Below are 22,226 nucleotides of genomic sequence, written 5' to 3'. Positions count from 1 at the left end.
TCTCCATCTTTGCTTAAATTCCAACCTAATAATCTTTAATTCTGATTGTGGCGGCTTGGCCTACAAGTCGACCGACTAATTGATTCATGATCAGATGGTAGCACCAAATCATTAACTTGCTTGGCCTTCCAAGCTAGACACCATAAGGTCACATCATCTATATATCTGTTTAATTCTGATCGAAATGTCTGCCCCCACACTTTTGTAATGCTATACACTTTAGCTATGTAGCCTTTTGTACTATAGTCAAACTCTATTTGATCTAGCCCTCGAGTCACCAAAATGAACTACTAAGACCTAAACTATTTTTTGACCATCAATGATGCGTGGCTGGTGGCTCCCTAAATACCAAGCAATGGAACCCAAGGTGGATCTCCACAACTATACAAAATCATGACATGAGGCATCCATGGTGTCTTCTAAGTCACCATCCCTCTCTAGGCTTTAGAAAAATACTATCCACTATTCTTTACAATGACATCTAGGCCTCTCTTTCAAGAAACTCAGTTAAAGGCACATGACTTGGTATAAAGCAACAACAAAGTGTGATAGGTCGATCAAAAATGACTCTGAATCCATATATAAAACAATTGAACACAACCAATCCTCTTTCCCTCTCTTTCTCTTCCATAATGGTTTAAGGATTTAATAGTTTTTGCCAAGATGGTCAATGGTTAATCTACTATTCTAACTATACAAAAAGTTCAACCACAGAAGCCTTTATATACCTTAAAGCTCTTGGAAAGATCACCAAACGGTAAATTACCAATGCAAACATATCCATAACCCAATCTTCGTTGGAACTTAATAACATAACATCCTGTAAGAAACCCATGGTATCCCCTCGCTAGTTCCTTTCTTCTTATTAATCACCTGAACCTCAACTCTAATTATTTTTACTAACTTCTTTTTGTACCTTAATGCTTTTGTGCCTTCTAATACACTTTACCAAGCTTGGGAGCGCAACAAGGCAAAATATTATCCTATGGTAAGTGTTATATGTTCCTTGTTGAACATGAAACATTGGTATGTCAGATTCCAAAACTTTATTGCAGCCTTCAACATCTGATCATTAGGTTTCACCTTTAATAATAGAGTAATGTTTCCATACTTGGCCATTAAAGCAGTTTTCCTTTCTAACCCCCACTAACTCCAAATAACCTCTAAATATGTCACGTCATTCCTCTTTAAGTCCACATATACCATTCAGAAGGCTTCCAACATACCCATCCACCAAGTAGTCTCCCTCTATCTACTGCCTATTCTTTGACTAATCCTTTAACTTCCCAAAATAACCTATTTACCAAAAATCCTACTTGTGATTCTTGAGATGCTATGAAGACTTCTATCGATAAATTATCTATAATGTATATATTTGATGCTTTTATGTTAGGATGATGTATGAAACAAACAAGAAAAGGGAAAACACAAAAAACATAGAATTAGTCAAAATGAAAAATAAATACAAATGTAAAGTAACATGACAAGTTAACATACACATTTTTTTATTAAACAATTTTCAAACATTTTTCATTTTTTCTTTCTACTCTTTATTTTTATTATTATTTTTTTTGTAAAGAGTTGTAATTCTTAATGACTTTACCTTTTTTTTATTAAAAGTAACAATTCAAATTATCAAACTAATAGTTAAGTAAATGAAAAAGGTAAGGAGCATTCCTTCATGTGACTTATTTAGGGTAATTTTAATAGAAGGTGTGGCATGGCTCTACCTAAGACTGGCTCCTTATGGCTCACTATATGCCTAGTTAGAAATTGATGTGTCTAAAGGTTCCCAAATTAATTGTTCCTCATATCATAATCCATCATAGACTAATGAGGTATCTTGTTCTTCACCCATTACTAGCTACAACTAAAAAGAGTTCAATTTGAGTGGGAGTCTTTCACTAGCTATTACGAAACTTTGCCCCTCACGAGAACGTAGCTACTTTACTTCTTCCTAAAAATGGTTAGAGCCTAGACATATAGCTTCTGCATGTAAAGGAACATACAAACCTTTCACATTTTCTAAAAATACCCCAATCCTAAATGGCCTACAATTATTAAAAATAAAAATAATCAACAATTTATAATAAATGAAATAATTAAAATATGCATGAAATGCAAAATACACACTTTTTTTTTTTTTAGATTTTATGCTTTTTGGAAACAAAATGTTTTTTATTTTTTTTTATTTTTTTAGGAAAACGAGAAAATCAAAATCAAGGAAATAATATTAAATACTAATAGGACCATTAAACTAAATTTAGGATAACACGCAATCAATCTTTGACCTAAATCTCTAAAAATATATCCCTAATGGAGTCGTCAAGCTGTCATAATATTTCAGGGTAGATTGGTGCCCATCCACCAGATGAATGAGGAATTTGGAAAGTAGAGGGCTTAAAAGAGCATTTTCAATAAAAATCAAAGCAAAGAGTCACCACTAATCTTTTTTATGGTCTGATTAGCCACGTAAAAAATTTTATCCTTTTTTATAAAACATTTAAAAGATTTAAAGGTTTTATAAAAAGAACAAACTAAGGTTTGTGAAATCAAATTTAAGGTTTAGGATTCAGTTACACATAGAGAATTATTAACACCCCACAACTTTCATCGAAGACGGTACCAATTAACTGTATGGTATCTTTAAACTTTAGTAAAAATGGTCCTATTTTAATGTTCAATTCATCTTTCTTAATTTTTTTATTCTAAAAAGACAATTTTTTTCTTTTTATTACAAAAGGGAAAACATTTTTAATTTTTTTCTTTGAAAAGCAAAATAATTTATTTTTTGATCAAAACGAAAATTTCCTAAGCATCGACATATCTTTTCCACCCTTCTATATTTATATAAAACTTTAAAAATATTTCTAACTTAGAGATTTAATTTGTACTATCATAACGTATAGATCTATGGACCATCGTTAGACATGGACTTAAAAAGTCACCATCAATCTGTTGTTTATATGTGATTGATCACCTGATAGAATCTATCTCATTCATAGAGAAGTCCAAGATTGACTTAGATATATTTAAATAGTATATTCTTATTCACAAAATTATATTTCAGGTTTGAAAGTGCGATTATGCATGAGAAATATTATAACACCCTCACAGCCCCCATCTAAAAGATGATATCAGTTTGATTTCAAATTATCCAAGCCTTAAAATATTCTTATAATTTTACCAAATCATTTAATTATTGGAAACAATTCTTGAATTTGCTTCAATAGTTTGGTAGCAACTTAAAAAAATTTCTTCACCTCAGAAGTATTCATGGAGACTAGTGTCATATTCTGAATAAGCCCCATCGTCGGGTTCATTAATATATTTTTATTCAAAAAAATAATTAGTAAAATCTTTCAATAACTTAGTAAGATTTATGTAGATGCAGATCTTCCAATAATTTGATGAGATTTCTTTGTAAATTTACTTTTTTAAAATGTATTAAATTTCTCAATAATTTAGTAAGACTTAATTTAATATGCAAATCCTCCAATAGCTTGGTATGATCAAAATAAAATATTTTATTAATAATAAATGTTTTATATTAAAATTGATTTATGAAATTTTTCAAAAGTATGGTAAATTCATAAAAAATTTAAATTCATGAAAAATTCTTCAATAGTTTAGTAAGATTCATAAATTTATTTTAGAAATAGTTTTTATAAAATAAATAAATAAAATAAAATTCATAAAGGCAATTTAAAAAATAACAAATTGTTCAATTTAAAATAAGTAAAATAATAATTGAAGATAAAATAATGATGACGATGATAATAATAATAATAATAATAATAATAATAATAATAATAATAATAATAATAATAATAATAGGTAAAATAAAAGAAAATTTAATAAATAAAATAAATAAAAACAAAAATGAAAAAAAAATAAAATAAAATAAACCTACGATAGGATTAGGTTCGGAAGTGGGCAAACACGTAGGTCACTTACGAGTCTAACATGGGTTAAAGCATTTTCAAAACAATGTTGTTTTGGATGGGTATAAAAGGCAAAGTCCTTTGTTTTTTTCTCAAACCTACCTTAGCCCCTCTCTCTCTAGTTGGAGTTTTCTTGGGCTTTTCTTTAAACATTTAATAGAAAATTCAACCATCTAAGAACACTGGCCAGATTTTCTAGATTTCAGCACAAAAAAATTCAATCGACTGTCAGAATCTTTAAAGTTTTCTAGAAACAGTGATGAACCCAGAATCCAACCACATTAATCACCCTCCACATGTCGTGACCTTGGTCGAAAAATTCAAACTTCAATCATAAAATCTCAAAAAAACCTAGTAAACCCCAAAAATTCCAAAAATTGCAAACCCAAGAAACAAAAACCCTAAAAACACCCAAACAACGAAGAAATCAACTTATACTTAAGTTTGAACCTCTATCCAAAAATTCTTAGAGAACCAAACCCTAAGAAAAAAACATATTCAAAAACAAAAACCCAAAAACCAAATCAAATTCCTGAAAAACAAAATGCAAATAATCATTTATCCTTTTTATATATTCTTTCCCCGTATTCTCCCCAATTTCAAAAACCCTAAAAAAATTCAATCTTGATTCCAAAAACCCTAAAGAACGAATCCAACTCAAAAATCACCTAACCAAAACCTCGATTACCTAAGCAACTTTTATTTTTCTATCAAAATTGTCTCCAGAGTTTTTGTCCCCTTGTTCTTATAGGGATTGAATCCCTTTCAAACTTTGAAATGAATCAATTCAACTAGATTTGATTTGATTTGATTTTCTAAGAACTAATTCTCCTTGATTTTCTTATTCATCATTAATTCTCAATTTTTGAATCTAGGATGGAATCGTAGGTTCATAAATCACATGTTTTCATCATCTAATTTCCTTTTTTATTTTTTTTTATCTTTTATTTTTTTGACTTTTCACTCTTTTTACTTTTTTTTAACTTTTTAAAGCAAGTAAAATTAAACAATAATAATAAAGCAATCAAAATAAAATTAAAATTTTTTTATTAGGTCCAAAGCTTCCTAATCGGGCACAATTCACAGCCAAAAGCTCGTTTTCAATATTTGAAAAATCTCAAACAAAATGGGGTGTCTATATGTACTGTAAAATCGAAAAAACACCTCACCTAAATGATAACCTTCAAAAGCCTCATATTTAGGCTTGATCACGAAGGCTATTTTTACTTGAGATGTTAATTTATTTAAAAACATTTTTCTTTGAAAAAAACTTTATTTATAAAACTAATATATGTATGCCTTAACATATCAATAATATGAATGCATGATGATTGAATATAAATGACAAAGTATAAATGTATGACAATTTATTAATGCATTTAACAAAATAAAATGTGATGTAAATACATGGTTGGGGTTAAGGGTTGGTTTTAGGGTTTGGGGTAGATTTAAGGTCTAAGTTAGGGTTTAGGGTTTGATTTAAAATATAGGTTAAGGTTTAGGTTTTTTTGGTTTAGGGTTTAAAGGGTGGTTTAGGGTTTAGATGGTGGTTTAGGGTTTTTGGGTGGTTTAAGGTTTAAATGGTGGTTTAGGGTTTCATGGGTGGCTTAGGGTTTTGAGGGTGGTTTAAGGCTTTATGAGGGTTTAGGGTTTCTTGAGAAATGCATGTGATGAAAACAAATAACATTAAAAATGCATGACAAAGGAATACATTAATTACAAATCTAGGCATTTTAAAAACTATATTACAAACTAAATGTGCATGTGAAAATGTTATGTAAATGGATCAAATGCTAAATTTTTTTGAGATTTTCAAGACAAGTTCCACCATTTTTTTTCTTTCAAAATTCATGCCAATAAATACTAAAATTCTCTAAAAAAACCTACTAAACTAACATACTATTCAAGAAAAATTAAATCAAACACATTGAAATCTTGATGAACAATGCAAGAACACAAACATTTAAGCAAGAAAGAACTAAAAAACATTTTGGCCACCATTCAAACAATAAGGTCCAACCCAAGCATGAGGAAGCTTGGCTAAACACTCCCATGGCCTCCCCACAATTTGTTTTCATTTCACTTAGCTCAATCATGGACCAAACATCAAAATAATCAACATATAAAGGTTTTTATACCATTAGAGAAATTTTATCAAACATGTAATGAACTAAATAGTAAGTAAACCATGGATCCAACACATATACATCACCAAACTCATCAAAATTCATGCAAATAACAAGTTAAATAATAATGCAATAATCATAAACATTATTGGAAGCAAGAAAACCATCAAAAGAAGACCAAAAGAGGTTCGACCTTAGGAGAAACAAGTCCAAAGGCCAAAAATGGTGGATTAATGTTTATTGTTGCTTGATTTCTAATTTCAATCCAAACTATTAACAAGTTGGATGAAATTTTGAAACAAGCTTTGATTAAAAAAGATGAAAAACTATGAACTTCTAAAAAATAGAAAATCAAAAGCTAAATGGTATGAATAATAAGATAAATGCTATGGAATGCTTATAAAAATGCAAAGAAAAAATGGAAGAAAAATTATACCACTTTCAAGCTCTCCACAATTTTTTCCTTTCTTTTCATGCCATTGCCTTCTCTTCTTCTACCCCAAAAATATGAATTCTAGCCCTTATGAAGAAAAAAATATCCCGTTAATGCATGCTAGCTATTGGATTAAAAGCTCATCTAACTATTAAAAACTCACTTATTTTCATTGCAAAAAGCCACCTTTCACTCTTGGATCCAGCCCCTCAAGATCATCTTATGGTTGAAAATACTTACTATCAAATATTAGACTTAATGCTGCTGTAACCAAGTGAAAAGACCATTTTACCCCTCATTACAAAATTTTCAATTTCTAAGCCATTTTCTTGGAAAACAATGCTCTCCTCTTCATTTTAATGAATTTAAAGCACCAAAAATCAAGAAATAATATGAAATTAAGATTTGAAAGTTTTGTGAAAATTCGACCTCAAGAAGGTCAAATTACGAAATTACCCTTAATGGGTATTTTAGGTATTTCATGTCTCCCGAGGTGCTACCAATATTTTAATGCATGAAAAATCATCAAATAATTTAAAAACATGATCTGAAATATTTCGTGAAAATCGACCTCTAGAATATTAAATTACAAGAATACTTTTAAAAAGTATTTTAGTGATTTCACACATTCCAAGGTAGAATTAAGGTTTTCAATATTTCAAAAATTATCAAATAATATTAAATCATGATCTGCAGCTTTTCGCAACATTCTGACCTTGAGGAGGTTAATTTACAAAAATACCCCTAAAGGTATTTTAGTAATTTCAAACTTTCCAATGTGTTATATGAGTTTTTAATGCATAAAAAATTATTAAAAATTATTTAATTATGATATGAAGGTTTTCACAAAAATTCAACTTTGAAAAGGTAAAATTATCAAAGTACACCAAAAAGGTACTTTAATAATTTTACCTTTCCTAAAGTGCATCAGGTTTTTTAATACTTTAAAATCACGAATCTTAATTTCAAGCCATATTAATTCCCATTGGTTGTGAATTTTGAAAGTTGACCCAAGTTCTATCAATTTGGACTGATTTTTACTAATTTTGACTTTGTTTGACCATATTTGACCAAGTTTGACCTTAGAGAATTTAGGTCAATTAGTCCTAATTTTAATATTAAAACCTTGTCAAAATTAAAGAACTATTGAATTTTGATTGGGTCAGATTTTACAAGTTTCACAAATAATCGGATTTTGCTCAGGCAAAATTAGATGTCTACAAATCCAATAAACTCTGATATTGTGAAAAAAAAATTATGATTGAAAAAGAAAAAAGAAAAAAAAAAACTCAATGTGAAAATTCGAAAAGGGCAACTTGAGACAAAAAAATAGGCATCTAAATTGAAAACCTGAAATTACGACATATCTATAAGGATAAAACAGCATCATTTAAAGATCTCACCACACAAGGGAAAAGTTTAGTATGATTAAGCTCAGAATGATCAAGATTATTGATAAAAATAAGTTTCAAGAAAGAATTTTAGATTAGTTTGTTCAAGATTGTTGCAATATTCATTACTTGGATACCAATACCTTATTCAAATATTGAGATTGATTACTTTCCTTTTGTTTACCTTATGTGATTACTTTCCTATTGTTTACCATATGTATTTCTTTCAATAAATATCCTCCATTCATTTTACCTTGCCTAATTATTCCCATCTTGATTAAGGATATGATTGCATTCTTATTTATTTTTATATTGAAAAGCTGATGAATAAATGAATGAAATTTCATAAAAGATCTTCACATTGCTTTGAAAAGAAGTTTGAGAATAGCAAAAGTAACAAGGAATAATAAGGAAAGCCTAGAAAAATATCAACTCGTAGTGATTTAGAATGAAATTCTTGGGGATTTAATTTCAAAATGAAATTCATAAAATTTGATAAGGCCTTGAAAGTCATGAAATTGATTAATTGATACAACTTACTATCCTATGTTGAAAGTTATTTGCTTTAAGAAACTGAAAAATATAAAAAGATAAGAGCTTTGAAAATCCTTATGATTTACCACAACTGAAGAGATATAATATGGATTGCATAAATTGCATTGCATCTATTATATTCATTGCATTGCATTTTACATTCATTGCATTGCATTCATAGCACATGCTGCGAAAATAAAAATGCAAATTAAAATTTTGAAGTTTGAAATTGAGATTGGAGTTATAATTTTTTTGGAAAAAAGTTTTTTCATTGCATTGCATTCATTCATTGCAAGATAAAATGAATATTATAATTTTAAAGTTGAAATTTTTTAATTTGTTTGAAGATAGTTTTCAATGATAATATTGCAAAGAAGTTAAAGAAACCTTTTCAAAGATAAGATTTTTCAATTGCGATTTTTTAAAGTTTCAACACCTTTGTTAAGGGTGAGTGTTTTGGTTGTGAATTTTTAAAGTTTTAATGCCTCTGTTAAAGAAAAGAATTTTTTTATTGTGAATTTTTAAAGTTTTAATGCACTTGTTGGGGAAAAGCTTGTTGGTTGCAAGTTTTTTAAGTTTTAATGTCTCTGGGGAGGAGTTTTGAATTTTTCAAATTTTGAAATTCAAAGCCTCTGTTGATGAGTAGCCTTTTTATTTTGAATTTCCAAAGTTTCAAAGTCTCTGTTAAGAAAAAGCCTTTTATATTTCCTTGACAATATTTCTTGACTCAAACAAAATAGATGTCTTTTATATTTGTACATTTCTTATTTCACAAAAAAAATGCAAAAATGAATAACTATAGACACTCTATTTTATTCAAAAAACATTTCGACATTAACGGCCCTCAAATTTTATTTCATTATTGGGTTTCAAAAATATTCAATTAGTCTTTAATTATGAAATTAAACTTTAAGCCCAAATTTAAAGGCCCAAAAGTTTTATTTATTTATTCATTTTTTATTTATGTTTTGTGATTTAAAGAAAATTAAAAACTAAACATAAATATTAATTTTTAAAGATTGTGATTTGAAATTTAAGAGTTAAATTTGATTATAATAATTCTTTAGAATCAAGTTTTTATAAGAAGAAAAGAAAATTTTGATCATATCTTGATAGATAGGTTAATATTAAGATTTTTCAAATTAAATTACGACTTTGATACCTATAAAAAGACCTTAATTGCATGACAACAACTAGAAAGAAGCAAGAAGCAGTAATCAGTAAGTAATCAAACAATATATAGAGAGAAAATTACATAGTAATCAACAGCCAATACTGAGTAAAAGTAATTCTAAGTTTTTTATCTCAATTTTCTAAGTTTCGGTAAATTTTTGGGTTGTGAAACGACTTCTTTTGAATTAAAATTTAGGACTATTTTGATTTGAGAAAATAGGATTTTTTGGGGTTTTATTGGTTTTCTGAAATTTTTGGAATTTTTTTTTCTAAAATTTGGGTTTTCTAGGTAATTTTTTGAATTTTTCAAAATTTTCTATTAGGTTTGAAGTTTTTGATAAGGTGTACAATAGTTGAATTTTGGGTATTACAATAGTTTTTAGGAAAGTTGGAATTTTTTAACCACAGATTGAATTTTATGATGTTGGAATCTAGGTTTTTGGCCTATGTTTGAGTTTTGTTAAATGCTTCGGTGGGACATTTTAGAAAGATGTCAGAGGAAAAAAAAAGAGTCAGAAAGAAAAAGAAAAGTATGAAAAAAGGATTTTTATTTTACCTTTATATGCAAAACGGCACCATTTTGAAATAGCAAGATCTGAACTCTAACCTTATTCAACCCGTGCATCAACCCAGCTTCCAACCCAACCTAATCGTAGGTTTTCTTTTTTCTTTTTTAGTTTCTATTTTATTATTTCATTTTTTAATTCTATTTTTTATATTTTTTGTTTTTAAATTTTACTTTAGTTTGGTTTTATTTATTTATTTATTATTTTGTTTTATCAATTTTAATCTTGATTTAATAATAAAAAAGAAAATGTAATTTAAATAAATTTTATGCTATGATTTTTTTATTATTTTATTATATATTTTTTATGATATTATTGCATTTTTATGATATTTTAGCATATTTTTTACGATGTATTTTTGTATGATTTTATTATGATATTATTGCATATTTTTATTATATATTTGCATGATTTTTTTATGATATGGTATTTTTATGATATTTTTCTATGATATTTTTGTATAATATCTTTGATAATATTTTTTATGAAATTATTTTGTAAATAAATAACAAAAAATAAATTGATTTCTTTGTCATAAGATATTTAATAAATCCAACGATAAAGCCTCTTCAAGTGAATAACATGTTTATCTTAAATACTCTTGAGTTAAGGAAAACTTCTTTTATTGGAGAAAGCCTAAAGACTTTTTTTCAATATTTAAATATCAAAATTAATAAAAACCATTGCAATTAAGGCTTAGATAAGATTATACACAACTAATTTAGTACCAATTTTGAATGATGTAGAGATATTAAAACTTTTCTTATACAGGGTCCCTTAGTCAAAATAAAATAACCTTAAAATGGATAGATTCACTTAAGTGACCAATTACATCTAGATAAAAAAATATCAATGACGCTTCCATATTTTTTGTGTCTAATGATTGGGTTCTCTGACTTGAAGGTTATGACACTAAGTGCTTATCAAACACAGTAATCTAATCATCATGTTTAAATTACCATAATTTTTGGAGTAATCATCTTATACCAAATACTACATAAAAAAAAACAAACTTAACAAACTTTGAACATGTGACCAAAAAGAACAGTCAAGTATTGATTGGTAATAAATAAAGATATACTTAGTACCACGAGCAAATGGTGGTACATATAATGCAAATAATACCCTAAAACATTCATATGTTAAAAGATTATAAATTTTTTAAGAAGGAAAGGGTGTCCAAGTAGCATTCCCTTTCTTCCCTTTTTTGTTATTTTCTTTTTTTATTTTTTATGTTTTTAATTGGGTATTTTGTCATTTCTTTTTTTGGGTTTACTTTATTTTTTAATTATATATATTTTGGAGTTAATTTTGATATAGACATGTCCCTTAGGTATATTTGAAAAATAAAAAATCGAATTAAAAAAAAAGACATGTGTTACTTTCTTAACCATGCTTGTGTAATTAAAATTTTACATTTACATTATATCTAATACTAACTTTCTATTTTATTAAAAAAAAAAAAAAAACTTAATGAAGATAGCGATGACAAAACAACTCATCCAATATGTTTTGATTCACCTTGACCCAATATGTGTATTTTTTTAAAAAAATCGAGATCATTTTGAAATTTGAGATCACTTTGACCTAATATAGGGTTAAAGATGCTTTGAAATTCGAAATGGGAAAGAAATGGTATTTTGGTTTATGCTTTCTTCTTTACTTTTATAGTAATTTAAAAAGCTTTTATTATTAATTTTTTATATATTTAATATTTATATCAATGTTATATACGTAATGAATTTCATTAATTTTCTTTTACCATTGATCACTTACATAAGTAAAATTAGTTGTCTGCGACTTTTATTTCGAATAATGCTACAAAATTTTAAAATTTCATGAAATCTTTGTGACAATGATGAATGAAAGATTTAAATTTCAAAGTCAAACTATTCAAAACGCAAAATTTTGATAAAGATTTTTTTTTTCTTTTAGATTTAGGCATGTTCCAAATTTTAAAAAGGACTTCAAAACAACCTGTTTTAGTGATTGTTGAATAGCATGAGTTAAAGAGCAAATCTTTGGATACAAAGTTTATTGATTTATATCAGAATTCAAGATTATATGCATCAATGACATTGACAAGGTCTTTAAAGCTCAACTTGAGGTTTGATAGAATCTCAAGTCACTTTCTCATTTTTCATTCTTGTATCTGTTTAATGGAGTTGATATACACTAATTTGTTTAATATCTCAAAATAAGGGGTTAAAAAGGTTGTTAAGAAAATGTTAAATTAAGTGGACCAAAATATTATAAAAATCTTTTCTATACCCTTTTCACTTTCTTTTCTTCTTCATCCATTTCTATTGACCTATAAAGACTCTTTACTTCTGCTCAAAATTTGATTTTCTTTCATATTCTCTTTTTAAGTTTTTCCCATTCTTTTAAAAGTTTATTAAAGTATGTTAATCATATGCTAATTGTTATCAGATTTTATCTTTTGATGGTTTCAAAATTCATGAATTTTATTCGTCTTAAAGAGTCTTGCCATATGTTATGTTCAATTATTATAATTTATGAATTATATGCAAGTTATTTTCCCAAAAAAAAAAAAAAAAAACTTCAAATCTATTTTCTTTTGCCCTACAATGGGGTATAATGGTCAAAGACCTTTTGTTTTGTTTGCTGAATAGGTGTTTTATTAATGCATGGCTAGCAATTGTTGTGTATCAAGTAATTAGTTTGAGCTTCATTAAATCTCAAAAACTTATATATAACCCTAATTCTTTGATGAATGTAACAGGTTGACAACTCCCGCTTTTCACAAATTCTATTATAATATTGATTTCCTCAAGTAGTTATATTGACAGTATGATTTTATTATAATGTTTTGATTTTATATCAAAGAATGATAAGAAACTTGAAATTGGCATTCACTTTGTGAAAAATTTAAAACCACTTTTAACTTTTGCTGGTATATTTAAGAGAACCTAACTCCTTTTGGTAAGAAATGACAGTAAAACAAAAGAAATTGAAGGTCTTTCCTCTTTCCCTTTTCATGATTTTTTTATTCCTTGAATATTTATTAATTTAATGAAGCGGGTCTTTTACTAACAAAAAAAGGAATACAACAATCGACAGAATTTTGTATTTAGTGTACTTCACAAGTAAAAACGTAATTCATTATTCAAACCAAAACATAACAAGCAAAATTAATTAGAATAGTATTAATATATACCTTTCAATTTTTTTTGCATTATTTCTCGTTAGACTTTTCAAGTTCATTTTTTCATTGGAATTGATTTTTGACTTTTAGGTCTTTTGATTTTCTATAACATTGATACTGATTGGAGTTCTCCAAGTTGCATAATCTAAGTTTTTCCTTTTACCTTTTTCTCAACGATGTTTCTTTTCTTTTTTTATTCTTTTCTCCTGGCTACAGTAAATTCGGTTTAATCTAATTTCATATAAATATATTTACATAGTTATTTTGCTCTTATTTATATTATTCTTAATGTTTCAGCCATGTTGTGTTTGATATTTTAGAACGTTCTTGTCATCATTCATTTGTATTTATATAATCAAATATTATAGATAAAAATTAAAAATATAAACAGGTACGGCCTGTGGGATTACCTTTTTCCGATGTCGCTCAAAGTTAGCATTCTAGTTTATCAACAAAAATAATATATTAATTAGTGATTTTTTTTACAGGCATCTGTTAAACACATCATTACTTTTTTCTAAAAGCATTACATGTTTTTAAGTAACAATATTTCATCAATTACGATATCATTAGCTAAGAATGGAATATGGATTGAAAATTGGGTTATTGTATTTTTTATTGAATTTGATATAGGTTTGGTAGATTCAGTCATTCAATTAAAGTGTTTTAACAAGAAACTATATAAGATTAATTGGGTTAAGATTAAAAGAAGTAGAAAACGTTAAAAATTGGTAAAACATAATGCAAAATTCTCAAGATTAAACTTTAATCAATTATCGTATAAGAGTTTGGAATTCAATATTTGGTTTTGACTATGAAATGAATATTTTTATTGGAGGTACTTTTGGAACTTGAAAGATGGGAAATATATTGAATTTCTGATCATGTAACATAATTATTGTATTAGAGTTTGGAACTCAATCTTTGATTTTGATTGTGAAAAGAATTCTTTTATTGGGTTAAAAATGAAGCTATGAATCATGGTAGGCTCTATGTTCAAGTTAGAAAATCTAATTATTTACGAAAGATAATCGTCTATCACTTATTCATTTTGTATGTTAATTTGTTTATTGGCTTAATTTTAGAAGTAGCAGATTTTAGTTTTTAACTATTAAGATGGCATTCCTGGAGATGATGACACAAAAATAAACAGTCTTTAAGTGTTCCATGTCTCTCTCAACCATTTGTTGTTGACATAAGAGACTTATCCTCATTAGTTATCGACTCCTGGCATGTATACTTCCTTTCCTTCTTCCCTTGGTGATGGAGAGAAACAAGTCATCTTTGATTTTTCTGGCCCACGTATGTTATTATTTCCTCCAATGATGTGCTATATTTTTGTACATAAATGATGTATTGTTTTGATTGTGCTTTTGTTTGCATTTCTTCTATTCATATTTTCACCTTTTTGGTAAGAAATCTAGAAGAAACAATCAATTTATTTACGCAACTTAGGCAGCTAAACAAAGTATAGAAAGAAACTATACTTTCTTTTTTTTTTGACAAAGTATAGTTTTACATCCTAAAGCATAAATGGTTAAACAAATTCAACTTCAAACTTATTTCATTTGTTTCTGTGTTTTACATTCTTATAATGCATTTTTGTGCATGTTTTTGGTCTGACACTACCAAAAACAAGGCATTATCAACAAAATGTCTGACAAAAAATTTCGTCAGTAATAACTTATATTTCATCGATAAAACACTCAACAACATAATTTATCGATGGAAATTTTCGTCGATGGTAAGCATGTCAGTAATAATATTCTGCCAATAAATTTAAAATTCAGTCAATAATTACCATCGTAAAATTATGTCGATAAATATTCCATCAATAAATGTTTCATCGGTAATTTCATTGGCACTTCATCAGTAAAATTTATCAATAATCCGTTGATATTTCATTGGTAATTCAATGGTAATTTGTTGATAATCAGTTAGTAAAGGTTGATTTCCATCGATAAATTCATCAGTATTCTTTCGAAATTCTATCAACAATATTTAAATTCCGTCGCTAAAAGCAAGAATTCTGTCGGTAAATTCAAATTTCATTGGTAATTTGATTAATTTCATCTATAATTATTTTTAAAAAAAACTTTAAATTAAAAACACAATATTTGTAATTATTTTAAAAGTTTATTATTTGTCTTTTATTCATTAAAAGATCAAATCCACATTATAAAATTTATATCCACAGAAATTCTAAAACAATCTAAATTATAAAGTTAAAATTCATCATACACAAGCATGCACTATCAACCATTTCACAATTAATGGGATAATAAAGATCATTAAACACACCCACGCATGCATCATCAAACACAAGCATGTACCATCAACTATTTGACTCAAATACCCACCATAAACCATTTGACACACATGTAGGCATCATCAAACACATGCATGCTCCATCAGCCATTTCACATTTAATGAGATAATAAAGATCATTAGACACACATACGCATGCACACATACACAAATCATCAAATACAAGCATGCACTATCAACTATTTGACATAAGTACACACCATAAACCATTTGACACACACACATACATCACCAGGCACTTGGTGCGGATATTTGACACGCACGTATGCATGCACATGCTAGCCTTGATGTAGGCAATTCCCTCGACCACTATCGGTACATGCTAGACTTTGGTGCAAGTTGTTATCTCAACCACCATCAATACTAGTTGACCTTGGTGCGGGCACTTACCTCGACCGGCATCAGCATGTGCTGAACCTTGGTGCGAGCACATGCCTCAGACACCATATAGACTTCTAGACTTCTTCATACATATAAAAAAAAAAAAAATAACAAGTTAATTTTGTTTTCACTTTAACACAAAAATAACAATAAGTTATTTTCAGTACTATATACAAGTTTAGATGAAACAAGTTAGATTTTAAATTACATGATCAGCAAAACTTTAATCAAAAAGCAAAACTATAATCAAATAGATAAAAAGAAAAATAATTCGAGCTTAAGAATGTTAGGCAGTAAGCACCTTGTTCCGTGTCCTCAAATTTTTTTTCCTTTTCAATTTTTAGTAAGTATTGTTATTTGCATTTATGCCATATGGCTTTCAATTAAGAAAATGAATTCCAAGTTGGCGCTCATGGTACCTAAGACTGGGCTCATCGCCATATTATTTGGCACAATCAAGAGGCTAGCATTATCTAGAATTGAAATAATGATATACCACTTAAAGAATAAAAAAAAAATCCTAATAATATTTTACCTATTAAATCAAATTACAACCCTAAAAAATTCCTTTGATAAAATCCAAGCAAAAATCAAATATCATAATACTTAAAATCATGCATAAAATCACCAAGAACTCATTTCCAAAACAGGAAAAGAAGCAAACCTAAATCAAAATTTTTACAAAATTAATTCAGTGACATTCACCTTACAACATGCCTATAACTCAGATCAGTGATAATAAATGAAGCATACCATAATAACACAGTATCAAAGAAACAAATTGTAACGAACAATCTCAAAGTTGATGAAAAATACTTAAAACATCTAACAAGCCATTTCCAAATAGATCTAATTCCATAAACAGTGTTGAATAACAATAAATAGAACCGAACAAATAAAGAATTATAAAGAAAACTCAATACCTTGACAAAGTTACCAAGAGTTTTAGTAGATCCCCTGGAAGAAGCAAAAACATCTTCAGTCCCAGCAAACTAAAGCTCCTTTTTGGGCACCCTAGCAGCCACAATCCCCGGACCCCTCGGAGCAGGCACCATTCTAACAGTAACAGACCCACATTTCCCAATAACCTTACACGGAATTGTATAAGGTTTCCCAATCTTATTCGCCTAGTACCCTCTCCTCACCGGCATCATTGAAAACTTCAGCAATATTATCGCTCCTCTTATAGCTGTCGTGAAGAAGAGATACCTGAAGAAATCAACGATGGCGTGATGACAAGAGGAGAGGAGAGAAGAGTGATGACGAGGGTAGCCGCTGGCTGGCGACAAGGGGGAGACAGTCGGTCCAACGATGGGTGGCGGTTTGAGGTCGGGAGAGAATTTTGGGGGAGTTAGGGATTTAGGGATTTTAGGTTCAAGCAAACTACCAGGAAAGGAAATTCCAGATTTGGAATTCTCGATTTGAGTTTTAATAAACTTAACGGACAGATTCCTTACGAAAATTCTATTAATAAAAAAATTTTATTTTTTTAATTACTGACAAAATAATTTATCAATATTTATCGATGAAAAAGTTTTATTAATAAAAATACATGGATGATATCTTACTTTTACTAGTTTAACTAGATTAATGATTTGTATTGCAAGTTAGGATGGAGTTGATTTAAAGATAAATATAAGTGGCAATAGATTTAAAGCAGAAGATGATGACTTAGATAATATGAGATTCTGTTTTCGTTAAACATTCTCTCGTTTAATATTTCCGTTATATATGCTCAAATCAAATAAATTTTAATAAATATGAGTTTTGAGGTTTTGGCTCCCAATAACATGTATTGAAGCTTAATTGTGTGCTTGACATCAAGGTTCAAGATGAATATGAGGCCTATGAGTAATGGTATTAAATTGAACCTACGTAGATGTAGAGCCTAAATTATACTATATTATCATCATACATTTAACGTTGATCCAACAATATTGCTCGAGTTCCATTCTAGTTCATATAAATTTTGTAAATGTTGGACAGTAACCAAACTATTTATGTGTCATTTCACTTTTGCCTATTTTTCATTTTTTCTATAACCATTTAGATTAAAAAAAAAAAATGGGAAACAAATATGTGAGTTTGCCTTCCCTTAGCTAATCTCTATTCCTCTTTCATTCCTTCACATTTCCTCGCTTACCTCCCATGCTTTGGGTAAAGCATAAAAAAATCAAGACAAAACCTAAAATAATAAATTGGGACCATACGAACATAAACAATAGAGTACCAACATTAATGGATGCAAATATTAGTAAACTGATTCAAAGCAACAAAAAAGGGCAATCCAAACCAATCTGCACATACGGACTAAAAAACTGCAAACCAAAACTCCAACCAAAAATATATGAAAGTCTGCAGCTAAAAGGTCAAAAGAGGCATAATAAATTGAAAACATAATTTGGCCCAATGACCAAAAGGCAAAAATCCAAATGAGGTTAAAACATAACTCAAGCTTAAGAAGAAAAGGCTTGAAGAAAATAGTAGCCTTGAAAAAATATCCGTAGTTAGTCCAAAAAAATCTTCGGAAAACAAAATATTTCCTTCGAATCCCTAAGGGCTAAAAAATAAATATAGTATATTGTATTTAACTTTGAGTACTCTTTGTTTAAATTTTTTTATATATTTTTATTGGGTTTTAATTTTTTTAAATTTGGAATAAATCCAATCCTTAATTCTTGGATTGCTATCCATACTTGAATTAATAATAATAAAATACATAGATATCTAATGGTATTTTAGAAATATAATGTTATATTTTTTATTTTTAATCAATAAACATTTTTACATTTATTTGTTTTTTATATATATTAATATTTTGTTGACACGTGCATTGCACGTAAATATGTTTTTTGAAATAATATTTGTATAAATATTTTTTTAAATAATAATTGCATATTAAGCATAGAGTTGCATATTATATAAATAACTAAAACTAATAATGTATATTAATCAAAATTTGAATTAACATTTAAAATTGATTTATGTGCAATATAAATACTTCAACACTCAGTTTAAAAATCTTCTAAAGGGAATGTTCTTCTTACGCATCCAAGTTGTTTATTATAATAATAATAATAATAATAATAATAATAATATAAAAGTTATCCCAACTTACATTGACTGCACAGCTTAATAATGTCTTAAAATAGAATTGCAAGGATAATTTTGGAATAAAGCAGTTGTTAGAAGTTTCCGGATCTTCGAATTTCATTGTTGAAAAAGAAAAAAGCAAAATTGAATCTTTTGGAATGCAGGGATTAATCAGTTCTTAAATCGTGAAACAATTAAGGAAAACTGACAGTGCAAGCGATGATGTTGAGAACAAGGATGTGGCGATCGATGATGGTCCATTGTGAGAGCTGGAAAGGGGAGGATCCGATCAAGGATATGTGATGAGTAAAAACCGGTGGGCCAGATGACGATGATGATGGTGAATCTGTAATATACTCTGATCGGATAAAAAGAGAAGCGAAACAGCAAAACGGAAGGCGGGGATATGGGAGCGACGGTGTGGGCAGATGTTTGTATATATAGAAACTAATCTCCTTCAATTGAATTACAGACGGACTCCTAGGGATGAGCGATTCAATCTTATGAAGTTTAAAAATATTAATAATCGAATTGATTTTTATTTAACAAATAATTAAATTGATAAAATATTTTTAAATAATTAATAATAATTGAATCAATAAAAATTAATTTGATTTAATTAATTTAATTAAATATTTTATTTTTATTATTTTTTAATATAAATAATTATTTAATTATAAATTTAATTTAATAGAATTTAAATTCAAAAATAATTCAAATTAAATGATTAAAAGATTTAATAATTTTAATAATATTTTATAAAAAATTAATAAAAATATTTATTTTAATTTATTTATTTTAATTTATTAAAAAATTAATTAATTCAACTAATTCGATTGTTAATTTAAAAAAAATTAATAAAAGTAATCAATTTAATTAATTTAAAAAATTAAATATAATCAAAATCAAATACTTCAAATTGATTCAATCAAATTCATTCAATTTTAATCAATCTAATTAATTTAAATTGACTTTTACTTATCCTTATTGGCTCCTATTTAGCGTTTTACTTTTTTTTTGTCACTTTCAATTTTTTTAAGCTTATATTTAAACAAAAAAATAACAAAATAAAAAAAAATTATCTTTAGAAATTCAAGAATCATTTTGAAACAATTCATCTCTCTGAAAAAAGAATACAACATAGATATAAAAAACATCTTATTTTTTTTCAAAAGTAAATTTTTTAAAATTATGTCTTCCAGAAAAACACAACATAAATATAAAAAAAAATAACAAATCTGAAATTTTTTGTAAAATTCAAATTTTAAAATAAAAAATATGCCCTAACTCATCATAAACCAACAGATAATAAAAAATTTCAAAATCACAAATTATTTTCAAAAATTATACTACAATCACATAGAAGTTAAAAATTCTAAACAAATAAGTATATATAACAATAAAAAACAAAATACGAAAAAAGATAGAGAGAGAAATTACAGAAGAAAAAGACATAAAAAATAAAATAGATAAGAGCTTTTTAGCCTTTCGAGTAGGCAATTTAGGGAACAAAGAATAAAGAAATGGATATAAGATGCGTTTCGGTATTTTAAGTAGGAAGTCAAAATTTTTCAATAATGACAATAACACTAGCGAATGTGAGTTTAGATCTAGGATTTCAAGGGTTTCTTAGGTAAATAATTAGTGTAACTGTAAGAAAGATGGAGAAGAACGATTCTTGCGCATTTGGTAGGCATGTGATCAATGGAAAAGAGGGTGAAAGGCTGCAACATTAGGGTTTTAAAAAGAGATGGACAACATTGATAAAGAGAAGAGGAAAAGAAAAGAATAAGGTAGGGTTTTCAAAACTAGTTTATGCTAAGTAACTAAATGATGTAGATTAGGGAATTAAAGGAAAGGCAAAAAAAAAAAAAAAATTAAAAAGAAAAAGGTGAATTGGGTCAAGCCTAACCCGACTTGATTTTACTGAAATCATGCCAAATAGCTTGGAGCCATCAACTATTCTTTCTCTTTCTTTTTTTCACTAAATCACAACACGGCAAGTTGGTTTCTTCCATCACATCTCCACCATCAAGTCCAACATCAGTGAAGGTTGCTACCATCAAAGGTCAGTGGCTTAAACTGCCAAATAGGTAATTTTGTTGTATTATTTGTCTTATATATTTTACAAATTTTTGTTTCATAAAATTTTGTAGGTTTTAGGTATAACTTGCGTTATATAGTTTCATTGATTATATGGGTTTTGTTTGAGTAAAGTTAAAAGAAGTTTATGGATAAGAGATTGTGGAAAAGTTAAAAGTCTTGAAAGGAAAGCTATTTTTGTTATGATTTTCTTGGATTGAATTTTTTTTTAAATAGTCAATTTCTCATTAATAAAATTATTGGGTTTAAGCTGTAAATTTTTTTTTTTTTTTAGATTAACATTAGGAATACATACAATATCAAGACAACCAACTGCAATCGATTGACTTAAGTCGATTTAGTTGCTTTTTGTTTTCTCTTCGCTTTGTCTGTTAATTCAGTTTTTAATAGGATTAAATTAATTTAGTCAATTTTTTGAAAATATACAATCGAATTAATTGAACCGATCGTTTTCACTCCTTACTTTAAGATATACTAGTAAAATGACCTTAAAAATCTTGTTTACTTTAATTTTTAATTTTATCATTTAATCAACATAGTGTATCCTAAATAATTTTTAACTAAATTTAAGCCCATGAGATGCATGAGATGATAATTTCAATTTCTAATAATTTTTAAAATAAAATAAAAGTAATAATATAAAAAGAATTTGAGAAAAATTAAATTATATGCATATTAAATAATAACCTTAAAATTTTGATAACCGAAAAAATAAATAATTCTAATGAAAGTTTACTAATTATCAATGCTATAAAACAACTTATTAAAGAAAAATAAGAAATAAATAGTTGAACTATTAAAATGTAACAATAATTCAATCACACTAAAAAGTTAATATGAAATTCAACTTTAAAAAAATTCTATGCAACAAAAAAAAAAAGAAAATAATCTATTAATAAAAAAATAATTATAGGAAAATTTTTAAATGGAGTTTTATCATTAAATTACCCTAGGGAAAAAGCAAATGTCATAAAACCTTTTTATTTTT

At 27.3% G+C, this 22,226-nt stretch overlaps 1 long non-coding RNA gene across 1 annotated transcript; it reads right to left on the bottom strand.

Moving 5' to 3' along the window:
• Nucleotides 1-15,716: 15,716 nt before the first annotated feature.
• LOC149516879 (uncharacterized) lies at nucleotides 15,717-18,515 on the bottom strand. The gene is made up of 2 exons (XR_016345195.1): nucleotides 16,966-18,515; nucleotides 15,717-16,124 (listed from the first exon to the last, which is right to left on the bottom strand). It is a non-coding gene; the product is annotated as an uncharacterized LOC149516879 (long non-coding RNA).
• Between the last annotated feature and the right edge of the window lie 3,711 nt (nucleotides 18,516-22,226).

Source organism: Durio zibethinus, chromosome 9, assembly GCF_047325235.1.
Source record: "Durio zibethinus cultivar Kanyao isolate XHJ-2024 chromosome 9, ASM4732523v1, whole genome shotgun sequence".
Classification (NCBI taxonomy): Eukaryota; Viridiplantae; Streptophyta; class Magnoliopsida; order Malvales; family Malvaceae; genus Durio; species Durio zibethinus.
The sequence above is the reverse complement of the archived record's forward strand: the minus strand, read 5'-3'. Positions and strand labels throughout refer to the sequence as shown.